Raw genomic sequence first — 12,378 nt, 5'->3', positions numbered from 1 at the left:
ATATTGGGGCATCCCATAAATAATGCAGTTTTTTCATTTGCATGAAATAAAAAGTTGGAAGGGATAGGGATAAACTACCTGCATCAACTTGCTATAAAAGCGGGTAGTAATTTTACCTTGTCCTTAGTCGTAGGAAAAGTTTTGAAGAGTGCAGTTCGATTTTAAAAGTGTTTTTTCAAAGCTATAATGGAAGTCACAAAGGAGCAAATTCGGCATATTTTGCTTTCTGAGATCAATAAAGTCAAGAACGTAACTGAAACACCGAGTAAATTTAACTCAGTATATGGGGATCGGACAATAAGCGTAAGACAGTGTCCTGCAAACCCTGGTGGAACAAAATCCTTTCATAACGGTTGAGGAACTAACAGAGAAGCTTGGATTCAGTCATTCAACTATTCATCGACACCTGCGTGCTATGGGAAAATTCAGCAAATTGGGTCAATGAGTTTCTCACAAACTCTCTGTGTCTAATCGGATACAGAGAGTGAATGTGTGCTCTTCTTTGCTGTCACGTCTCACGAATGAACTTTTTGGGGGTCGAATATTGACTGGTGGCGAGAAATGGGTTATCTATAAAAATGTCAAGCACCGAAAACAGTGGGTAGGGAAAGGAGAAACACTAGCACTCCAGGCTAAAGAAGGTCTTCACCCATGTAATGTGTTGTTATCTGTTTGATGGGATATTAAAAGTTTAGTCCACTTTGAACTTTTAAACCCGAAACCTAACGATAATAAATGAAATCTACCGCAAGCAACTTGAGCGGCTTAAGTCAGCGCTAGAAGGAGATCGACCATCTTTGGTTTCAAGATGAAAAGTGTCCTTCCATCAGGAAAATCCTCAGCCACATACAGCGAAGATGACATTCTAAAGGCTAGAGCAGTTTGAATGGGAAACGATGCCCCACCCGCCATATTCGCGGACATTGCCCCATCTGATTATCATTTATTCCGCCGTCTTCAAAATCATTTGGACAGAAAAATATAAATTCTGTAGACGACATAAGAATAGTACTAGAGAAGTATTTTTCAACGTAGACAAATGAATTTTTGGAAGAGGGTCCGTACAAGTCTACCAGATGTATGGAAAAGCATTGTAGAAAATGAAGGAGAGTATACTTAAGATTAAAAAAGAACTTTATATTAAATCTGAAAAATAAAGTATTAAAAAAACTGCATCATTTATGGGATGACCCATTTACACGTTTATTCAGGAGTAGGCAATTCAGTTGATCAAACAACCGAATCCTCGTCGTTAAACGACGGAAGTCCACCACTATCTAGCTACCCTTCGCTTTATTTTGTTGTTCTTTCTTTCTTAAAATATGAAAGAATGAAAGAGTTAGAGAAGTCTTCTTGCTTATTTTTCTTTCTTTCTTTTTATCTTTCTTTTTCTTCCATCATACTTTGTTTTCTTTCTTCTTCATTTATATCACACTTTGCTTGTACATCTAGTTTTCTTCTGACTTATTCTTTTCTTATTCAATCTGCCACTCACCTCATGTTTCCTTTTCTGCGACACCATTTCTGTTGAACAATGTTTATTCGTCTCCTCTTCCTTTTGTCTCCTCCGTATTCATCCATTTCTTCTTATCTTTCCCCTTAAACTAAATTTATATCCTTTTCCATTTCCCCTTGTCCCCATTATGCCTTTTTGTCTCATTCTTCACTTCCTACGTGTTTTCCTTATGCATTTCATATATCTTACCGGATTTCAGTTTTCGTTGTTGTATTTTAAAACTGTTCCTTCATTCACTCTTTCTTGTTTTCCTTCCCTACGTCTTTTCCTTGTTTTTATTTATTATTTATTCAGTCATTTATTTTAAAATCTTTTTCCGCGTTCTTGTCTTACTTTTTCTTTATTATTCGCTCACTTTCACTCACTTTTTGCCGATTCACTTTACAAAGAGGAAAACTTTAAGATACCACTTATTGGTGTCTGGCATTTTATGACATTTTCCTTCCTTGTTCGAGTATATTTTGTGTTTTAATTATATCTGGGATTAAGTAACTAATTAAAGATACACAAAGTCACCATGTAGACGTTAAAACATCAACAATAAGTAAATACATTAAAAAATAAAAATAAAAAGTTAAATTAAATGTCTAAGAAGATATCAAAAATAAATGACAAAAGGATAAGTATCAGAAAGAATTTCCTTTTGCAAAATTGTGTCACCGAAAACTAGGTCTTTAAATTCGTTTCACTTTTTGCATTCATAGCAACAATGTTTGTTGATTTTTTAAAATCTAAATCTTCACACTTCATCCGATCGAGCGAGCTTGCACTGATTTGTCCAACTCGATCACGCCACCTATTAGTCTCCCATATATTGTTCGCGAGGTTATCAGAGTAAAACCTCGTCTCAGTACAGAGGTGTATGATGATAGCTCCCGTGCTAGACAGCCGAACCGTGTATACCTACGTAACAGAGTTCATAGGAATAAACCATTAATAAGTCCAGTTCTTGTTAAATTCTCTAGGAAAAACACCGGCTTTTCCATATCTCACTCTCTCGTTTCATCAATGATTTCAATAATTGTGCTTCATTCGTTGTTCCTGATTATCTCAAAAATTGTGTGACCATTTTGGAGAGTCACTTGAACAGCGAAGGATCAAAAATAATTTGGTTTATAATCCCTCAACGTACTTAGACCGCCAAAATGGTTAATTACCGATACTCTTTCATTTCGTATTTTCTGTTACTGGTATTTTTATGCGTCTCCATCGAAAAACCTAACTGGATCGTTATTCTCCGGGTTATGTAACATATTGTGCAGATAACGTTCGCATATTCAACTCTCTGAACAGCTGAGTACCACTGAGGGATGTAACGAAACCAAGTAACCGTTGCTTCAGCTAGTTAGCCCTTATCTAGCATTCATTTATTTCGGGTAGAGTTAGAATCTGACTGGATTGCTGTCTTCTAAATTATATAACATATTGTGAGGGCGGGCTTTGCATGTTCGGCTCATCGCAAAGTTGAGGACTTCTTTTGGGAATAATCATTCCAGCCAATGTAACTTCAGTAGGATGGTTCTTATCTAGCGTTCTTCTGCTTGAAGTAGCGTTAGCAAGAGACAAAGAGAAGTTATTTCTTTTGCTGCAAATATAAAGCAATTTCAGAACTACTTTGATTTTGCAAAATTTACCTCTGTGTGTGTGCGTGTGTGCGTGCGCACGCGCGTTGCCCGGTGTGTGTTGCATGGTGGAGAGTAAGTGTGTGTGTGTGTGTGTGTGTGAAAAAGAGAGAGTACTGGTGTCCGTGTTATCGCTGCGAATGTTCAAGATAACATTATCACTTTCTGTCAAATGTCATTAACTTTTGTTTTGTTGTTATTGTTCTTGTTGTTGTTCTTGTTACCCCTGTGGAATATATTTACGTTCTGCTGAGTAATGGAATTTATTTGTTTTGTTTGTTTGTTTTTCTTTGCTGTTGAATTCATTTGAGTTAGTCGCAGTGGGGTGTTGTCTCTATGACTCCAAGCCATCCTCGGTTGAATATAAACATAAATTAAATTATGTTTAAAAGTAATATATATATATATATATATATATATATATATATATATAAACACTGTTTGTCACTCGGTATGTGTGAGAAGTCCGTGGGATTTTGATAGAGTTTTCTGCGGAAAATGTTTAAAAATACATATTTTTCTTCAGTTATATTTGGTGTATATCCAAATTCTACAGAGCGATAAGATGAATGTTTACCTCAAACAGAAATGATGAAGATGATGATGATTATGACGATGATAATAATGATTTAAAATTTTACCACAAGGCCAGCAAGATTGGGGAGGAGATAAGTCAATTAGACTTCAGTGTTCAGATGTTATCGACTCCGGAAGAAGGAAATGTAAAGTCGACTTCAGTGGAATTTGAACTCAGAACGTAAAGACGGACGAAATGCCACTAAGCATTTTTGCCCGGGTGTGCTAACGAGTCTGTCAGCTGGCCGCCCTAATGACGATGATAATAATCCTTTCTGTAATAGGCACAAGGCCTGAAATTTGGGGGAGGGGTTAGTTGTTCACATCGACCCCAGTACTTTACTGGTACTAATTTTATCGACTCCGAAAGGATGAATGGCAAAGTCGACCTCGGCGGCATTTGAATTAGGAACATAACCACGGACGAAATGCCGGTAAACATTCTGCCCGGCGTGCTAACGATTCTGCCAGCTCGCCGCCCTAACGAGGATGACAATAACAACAATACTAATTATAAGGGGAGGGGAGTGATCGATCACACGTACCCCTATCACTTCACTAGCACTTTCTTTCATGAACCTGGAAGAATAGAAGGCTAAGTTGATCTCGGAAGAATATGAACCCAGAACCTACAGGACCGGAACAGGTTTCAAAAACGAATTTGCCAATCCTACTACTATTACTACTACTACTACTACTACTACTATCACTACCACTCTTACTACGAACAACAACAATAGTAATAGTTTCAAACTTTGGGAGAAGTAAGTCGATTAGATCGACTCCAGTGCTTAAATGATGCTTATTTATCGACCCAAAAGACTGAAAGGCATAGTCGTGCTCTGCGGAATTTGAACTTAAAACGGGTGAAATGCTGCAAAGCATTTTGTCCAGCCTGCTAACGATTTTGCCAGTTCACCGCCTTAATAATAATAATAATAATAATAATAATAATAATAATAATAATAATAATAATAATAATAATAATAATAATAATAATAATAATGATAATAATAATAATAATAAGGATAATAAGGATAATAATAATAATAATAATAATAATAATAATAATAATAATAATAATAATAATAATAATAATAGGAAAACATTCGGCGAGAAATGGAAGAAAATTTGAAGAAATAAGAAAAAAACATAATAATAATAATAATCTTTTCTACTATAGGCACAAGGCCTGAAATTGTGGGGAGGGAACTAGTCGATTACAATCGACTCCTGTGTTTCACTGGTACTTAATTTATCGACCCCGAAAGGATGAAAGGCAAAGTCGACCTCGATGGAATTTGAACTCAGAACGTAGCGACAGGCGAAAGCCTAACCATTTCGAATAATAGCAATGACCCTTTCTACTATAAGTACAAGGCCTGGATTTTGTGGGAAGCGGGATAGTCGATTACATCGACTCCAGTGTTCCATTGGTACTTAATTTATCGACCCCGAAAGGAAAATAGGTAAAGACTAGCTTGGAGGAATTTGAACTCAGAACACAAAGACAGACGAAATGTCGCTAAGCATTTCGTTTGGCGTGCTAACGATTCTGCCAGCTCGCCGCCTTAGCAACAACAGCAACGTCAATGGAGCAAGGGTGCATAAAGCACGGTTCTCAGTTTCTATGTAGCCAAAACGCCCAAGACCATGCCAGTGTTCTCTAAAATGAATATCGTATAATCTTGATAATAACCCTATTTTGCATATATCTGCATAATTTTTATTTTTATTAGCTATTTTGAAAGCTTCAACGTGCCTGCCATTCTGTTTGAACTCATCGAACTATGATATTCCTGTATACTCACTTCGGTGTGGTTAAAATTACCGCAAATTTTAAAGATAACATTTTTTGGAAGGCGTTTTGGGGTTTCTGTTTAAATATCCACAGTTCTCAGTTTTCTTTTTTGTCTGTTTTTATTTACTTTCCATGTTGTTGTTCAAGTTGGTGTAGTTTTTTTTATATGGGAGAATATGATTGAATCGAAATGTGTCTTTGTTAATGACGTTTAAAATAGAAGATTTGACTGCACTTTCTAGCGGCTCGAACAACCACATCAAGGCTCTATTTATAAAAATAGAGTGTTAAACATAAAATCATATCAAATAGCATCATGGATTTCTTGAAATGCCGAAACGTAAACGTGTGTTTAATTCAAGAATAAAAGAAAGAATATTTTTATTTTGAAAGCGAACAGCATTACGAAGGGGGAAAAAAACAGAAAAAACATTTTGGCAATTTATAAGAATTTGATTTTTCCTCGAAAATACGGATTAATGCCTCACATTTGTCTACATTTCTCAAAAATCCATTTTTAAATCACAATTTTCTCCACAGTCTAGAATTTTGGTGAAAATGTCTCTCATTCTTTTAATGATACAGTGGAATTTTTCTTAATATCTTTAGTATTCCTCTGCTTTAAACAATTGGAATAACAATTCAAAAAAAAAAACTTCTAAATAATTTATTTCGAAATTTCAATTTTTATATATTTTTGCTCACCACCAACACCTTTGAGCAAGTAAAAGACATGCTAACAGTAGAAAAGCCGGACCTAAGCGGTAGCATATCACAGAGAAGAGACTGGATAATTTAATGCAAATTAGTCAAGAGGCCCTTGTCTCTATGCGTTCCAGGATGTGGATGTTATATTTTATTATGGGCCTGACTGAGCTTTGTAGAACGCCAATAGTTGATGGAGGGTGAAAAGGTTTCGGGCTTTGAGATGCAGTGCTAGCTGGACACCTATGCAGACCACTCCAAGCCACGAACTGACGAATTGAAGTGTCTCCTCTGCATTCGCGGTTTCTTTTTTTAATCACGCAAAGATGCTTTCAACCTAAGTTTCATAACATAACCAACAACTCTAGCCGTGACTTTTGTTCCTCCACTTCCTATATATTCATTCAACATCATGTAGGCAGGCCTGTAACCCATGGTCTGTTTCTTCATCCTTGCTTTTTAACTAACAGTCATATGCTTCCATATAGTTTGCCCTTGTCTAGAAATCAAGTGTCCTACCACGCAGCTACCAACTCTTTGTGGAGCAAGCTGAAACTCTCTCCTTTACTCTTTGATTTTTCTCGATAAATACGTAGAGAAAGACGGAACAATCTTCTCTAACATACCAGTTCCAGACTTTCTGGAGTTGATTCAGATCTACTATATCTTTTATGGTTCGCATTGCAAACATTACAGTTGTCTGTAGCTGTGTTTTCTTATTGCTATTTAAATGCATGCTTATAAATGAAAATCCTCTTTCCAGCAATTCAAATATTTGTGAGATTTTAAAAATATTTTTTTATGATGGAAACTATAACACATTTTTTTCTTCGGAGTGGGGGAGGATTCAAGACATAAGCATAATGATTTGCAATATCAAAATCCTATGTTATCGATGAAATAGAACTAAACATCTAAGAAGCCATGCAATTATCGTATAAACTAGAATACAAAAATACATGTTTGTGTATGTATTTATGTATGTATATACATACACATATATATATATATATATATATATATATATATGCGTGTGTGTGTGTGTGTGTGCGCGCGCGTGTATGTATGTGTCTATGTATATATATACATATACATACACACATATACATATATATATGCATATGTATATATATATGTATGTATATATATATTCATATATATATACATACATATATATATATATATATATATATATATATATATATATATATATATGTGTGTGTGTGTGTGTGTGTATGTATGTATGTATGCATGCATGTATGCATGTATGTATGTACATTGCATGTGTATTAGCTGGTTGTGAGAGTAAAATGCTAAAAATATCTTGGAATTTGACAATTAGATTAACTGGCATCAAAGAGATAGTGTAAAAGACAATTGGTTACAAACAAGATTCGGTAGCTTTAAGCTTTATTGGTTCTATTAGCAATTGTGCGGGTGCATTTGCAGCAATACAGTGCAGCATCTGTCAACATGCATCAAAGCGTACTAATATTTGATAGATCTGCAAGAAAGAGAATATGATTACCTTGCAGTACATTTTAACGTCATGTATATTTCTATAGATTCAGAAAGTCTGGGAAAAGAAGATTAATAAGTAATAACGATTGGGTATATATCAAGGAAGAACTGTGTTGCAAATATTGAAGAATTATCCTTAGAGTATAGTGTATCTGTAGAGGGTTTTGGTAGATTTAACAATGAGAATCTATAAAATAGAGAAAATTTAGAAAGCATTCCACTTTCTTTTATGCCCGAATTCTAGACATAGCATCATAGCGATATAAGCGCTTTTAAGGTAAGTAAATTACAGAATTTGGTCCTGCAAGGGAGCCTTAGGGCATTAAACAAGGATACTGGTGTCAGTTTGCCCAGATTAGTCAGTAAATAAGAAGTTTGTAGATTCTAACAAATTATGAGTTTCGAGGTGCAATGTTGGAGCACCTATCTTTTGATATTTATGATTAAAAAGCGTTTCCTGGAGAGAATCGAATGATCGTGATGTCGGCGGCAGTATAGAGTATTTGTAACAGTATCTTTTTTAGAATGTATTTTATAATTTATTTTTGCTGTTGGCGTTGTCACGAAGGATCCCTTGCGGTATTTGTTCGAAGTGTTTACGCTCTGAATTCAAATCCCCATATGTAAATATTACTTCCTTCTTGAGTTGATAAATATTGTACTGGATCTTCTTCTTCTTCTTCTTCTTCTTCTTCTTCTTCTTCTTCTTCTTCTTCTTCTTCTTCTCTCTCTCTCTCTCTCTCTCTGAATCGACTACTATATTTATTGTACATTTCAGACTTGTTCGGAGTTCTATTAGCAACGGAGCGCCTTCTTTCACTATTCAACACTTTACTGCTTATAAACCTACAGATATATTAGTGGTTAACATGAACTAGATAGCCCACTTTTCATATTTAATATTCCTTTGGCTATTAGTCCGAAGAATACTATTGATTTGTTGACAGTTTCGTGGCTGTAATGTACAATAGAATATATCTATAGATGCTTTTTAGTCAACACTATATACTTTAGTAAATAATATAAGTGAGTTTATAAACAGTGTGTTAGGAAAGTAGTAACATCCACAGATACAGGCGATACTCGAAACGTATTTAAATATGTAGCATCTATAACCATTTTTTTTTCTCTGTCCGTTTACATTCGGCATACCATACAGGGTTTGCTAGAATCTATAGTCACGGTCATGATAGCAAGATAACAGTTCAAGGACATAAGATATGCAAGAGAGCAGGAAACGATAATAATAACAAATATAGTCTTAACTACATAAGAGAGCAATCCGCGCACAATACCATTTCACTGACGTTTTGTTGAAGGTGAGTCCTATCCCCGAAATGTTGAAATACAAGATAAAATTAAAAACAAATAAATAATTTTAATTATAATATTTTATCTTAGTGTCCAAATTTCGCCGAGGTCGACTTTGCCTTTCATCCTTTCGGGGTCGATAAATTAAGTACCAGTTGTGTACTGGGGTTGGTTTAATCGACTGGCATCCTCCCCCAAAATTGTCGGGCCTTGTGCCAAGAGTAGAATAGAATATTTTATCTCAGTATAAGGTGGCAAGCTGGCAGAATCGTTACTGCGCCGGGTAAGATGCTTAGCGGCATTACGTCTGCCTTAACGTGCTGAGTTCAAATTCCATTGAAGTCGACATCGTCTTTCATCCTTCTGAATTCGATAAAATAAGTTCCAGTTGAACACTGGAGTCGATCTATGCGACTTACCCACTCCCTCAGAATTGCTGATCGTGTGTTAAAGTGTGAAATCAATATTTTATCTCAGTCAAATAACTCACCAGGTTCATAGCTCTTGCAACGTAAAGAATTGTTCTACCCAGATTCGATATTGCGACAAGTAATAATTACCCCATGAGTCAAATTATTTAATTAACTGCTCAGAATTTTATATAAATAATATTACACATTATAAGTAGTTTTCAGCAGAAATCTTGAAGTTAATTCACAGTATCAGAAAAGAGTTAAATAGGCTATCCGCTGAACCATATCACACGGTGGCATTTGAAGCAAATATCTTAAATAAAAATTAGATATGATGGGTTTTAACAGCAAATTTCGAAAACAACTGAAGCACATTTAAATGTGGACACAATATTGGTCAATTTTTGTTAAAATGTTAATTGTGTAATGAAAAAAAAAAACACAGTCTGACTGCTGGAAAATGTTGATGTCAAATTATTTAAAATGTGTGACAGTCATGATTTTTACTTTACACATAAACACACATATACAAACATAGTCGCACAAAGAGATATGCATACATATACATGCGTATATATATATATATATATATATATATACATGCATACATAAACGTGTGTACTTGTATGTGCTTCATGTATGTCTTTGTCTGCGTATATACGTGCACATGTATATGTATACTTCATATAGCTCTGCGTATATTGTTGTATTTCTGTATCAGAAATAAAGCAGTATAAATACACTTAACTGATGTGCGCACATATAAAAGCGCGTGCGCACAAATAAACACACACACACATACGAGCTAACATGTATGTATGTATGTGAGTGTGTGTTCCTGCGTGCATATATCAGTGCATACATGTATATATAGTGTATGTATGTATATAATTCAGTCTTCATCATCATTACTATCACACAACTCCTTTCATCATCATCATCATCATCATCATCATCGTCATCATCATCATCATTATCAACTGCCAACTTCATTTCTCATTCATTCGTTATTTCATTCATTCACTTATTCACTCAACAGCAATGAACTATCCGAAGCATAAGTTTTTAACGAAATTTTGTATTTGGCATTTTATTTTCATTCTGACATTCAATAAGAATTTTAAATTTTTTTTTTTTTACCAAAATATAAATAAATAAATAAAATAAAATCCAATTTGAAATGGAGAATACATTAATACTGATTAAAATTCTCAAATATCTTAATATTGTCATGGCTTGTTTTGTTTTGAATGTTTTTTTTTATTTTAAAAATTATCAGTTCTTTCTGTCAACAAAAGGCCAAGATTATCATCAACAGGTTGCTGCCAAATATCATGTGCAACAAGACTGTCCCGCCACTCAATTTTCAAGCATAACCGCTCTATTTCCCAATGAAATTTAGACAGAATAAAAATTCAAAAGAGACATATTTCAAATTCATCTGTAGAAGAACGGTAAAATAACAACCAGTTATATATTCATTATTTACATTATTTACAATTGACGGGTATTTGTCCTCATCTTGTTTGTTGTTAACACAACGTTTCGGCTGATATACCCTCCAGCCTTTATCAGGTATCTTGGGAAAATTTCGAACCTGGGTTCTCATTCCTAAGGTATTTTTCGATATTATTATTATTATTATTATTATTATTATTATTATTATTATTCAGGTCACGAACTCGGAATCTTGGGGTTAGTAGCCCGCGGTCTTAACCACTACGCCATATGCTAGTGGGCCGTTATATATTGAACCACCTTAGTTGGTTATACTTCTGCCTTAATCTATGGCTTAGTATCCATGAGAAGGAATATTATTTTCATCATCAATATCATCTTCATCATCATCATCATCATAAACATCATCATCGTCGTCGTCTTTGTTGTTGTTATATTATTATTATTATTATTATTACGCCGGGCGAAATGCTTAGCGATATTTCATCTGACGCTACGTTCTGAGTTCAAATTCTGCCGAGATCGACTTTACATTTTATCCTTTCAGAGTCGATAAATTAAGTACCAGTTGAACACTGGGGTCGGTGTAATCGACTGGACCCCTCCCTCAAATTTTGGGCCTTGTGTGTATAGTAGAAAGAATTATTATTATTATTATTATTATTATTATTATTATTATTATTATTATTATTATTATTTTATGCCCGGCGAAATACTTAACGATATTTCGTCTGCCGCTACGTTCTGAGTTCAAATTTCGCCGATGTCGACTTTGCCTTTTATCCTTTGGGGTCATTAAATTTAGTACCAGTTAAGGTTTGGGGTCGATGTGATCGACTGTCCCCATCCCCACAAATTACAGGCCTTGTGCCTATAGTAGAAAGGATTATTATTAGTCAAGGCGGCGAGCTGGCAGAATCGTTAGCACGCAGGGCGAAATGCTTAGCGGTATTTCGTCTATCTCCATGTTCTGAGTCCAAATTCCGAAGGACTTTGCCTTTCATCCTTTCGGAGTCGATTAATTTAGCACTAGGTATGCCTCCAAAATTTCAGGCCTTGTACTTATAGTAGAAAGGATTGTTATTATTATTAATAATATTTATTACTATTATCATTATTATTATTATTATTGAGTGACACTGGGGTAAAATATACGAAGCCCATTATACCCATCATGACTACCCGTCTGATAAAGATACACCAGGCATATGCATCACAACCATATGTGCGCGACATGGTGATCTCATATCAAGATAAACAGCGCATGACCTTGCAGGTGGGGCCCAGTAAGAATTTTCTTCAGGTCAAGTAGCCCATTCCACTCAAAAGGTCCCTGAATAAGGTTTGTTTAAGGATGTTGAGCAAAACACCCATGTTTCCAATGGTGAATTAGTCAAACCCCAAAGAATTCCTCTCAACACATGGCTATGATGCTCCCCCACTACTTCTGCTCAT

Source organism: Octopus bimaculoides, chromosome 4 (assembly GCF_001194135.2).
Source record: "Octopus bimaculoides isolate UCB-OBI-ISO-001 chromosome 4, ASM119413v2, whole genome shotgun sequence".
Classification (NCBI taxonomy): Eukaryota; Metazoa; Mollusca; class Cephalopoda; order Octopoda; family Octopodidae; genus Octopus; species Octopus bimaculoides.
This window is presented reverse-complemented; position numbering follows the sequence as displayed.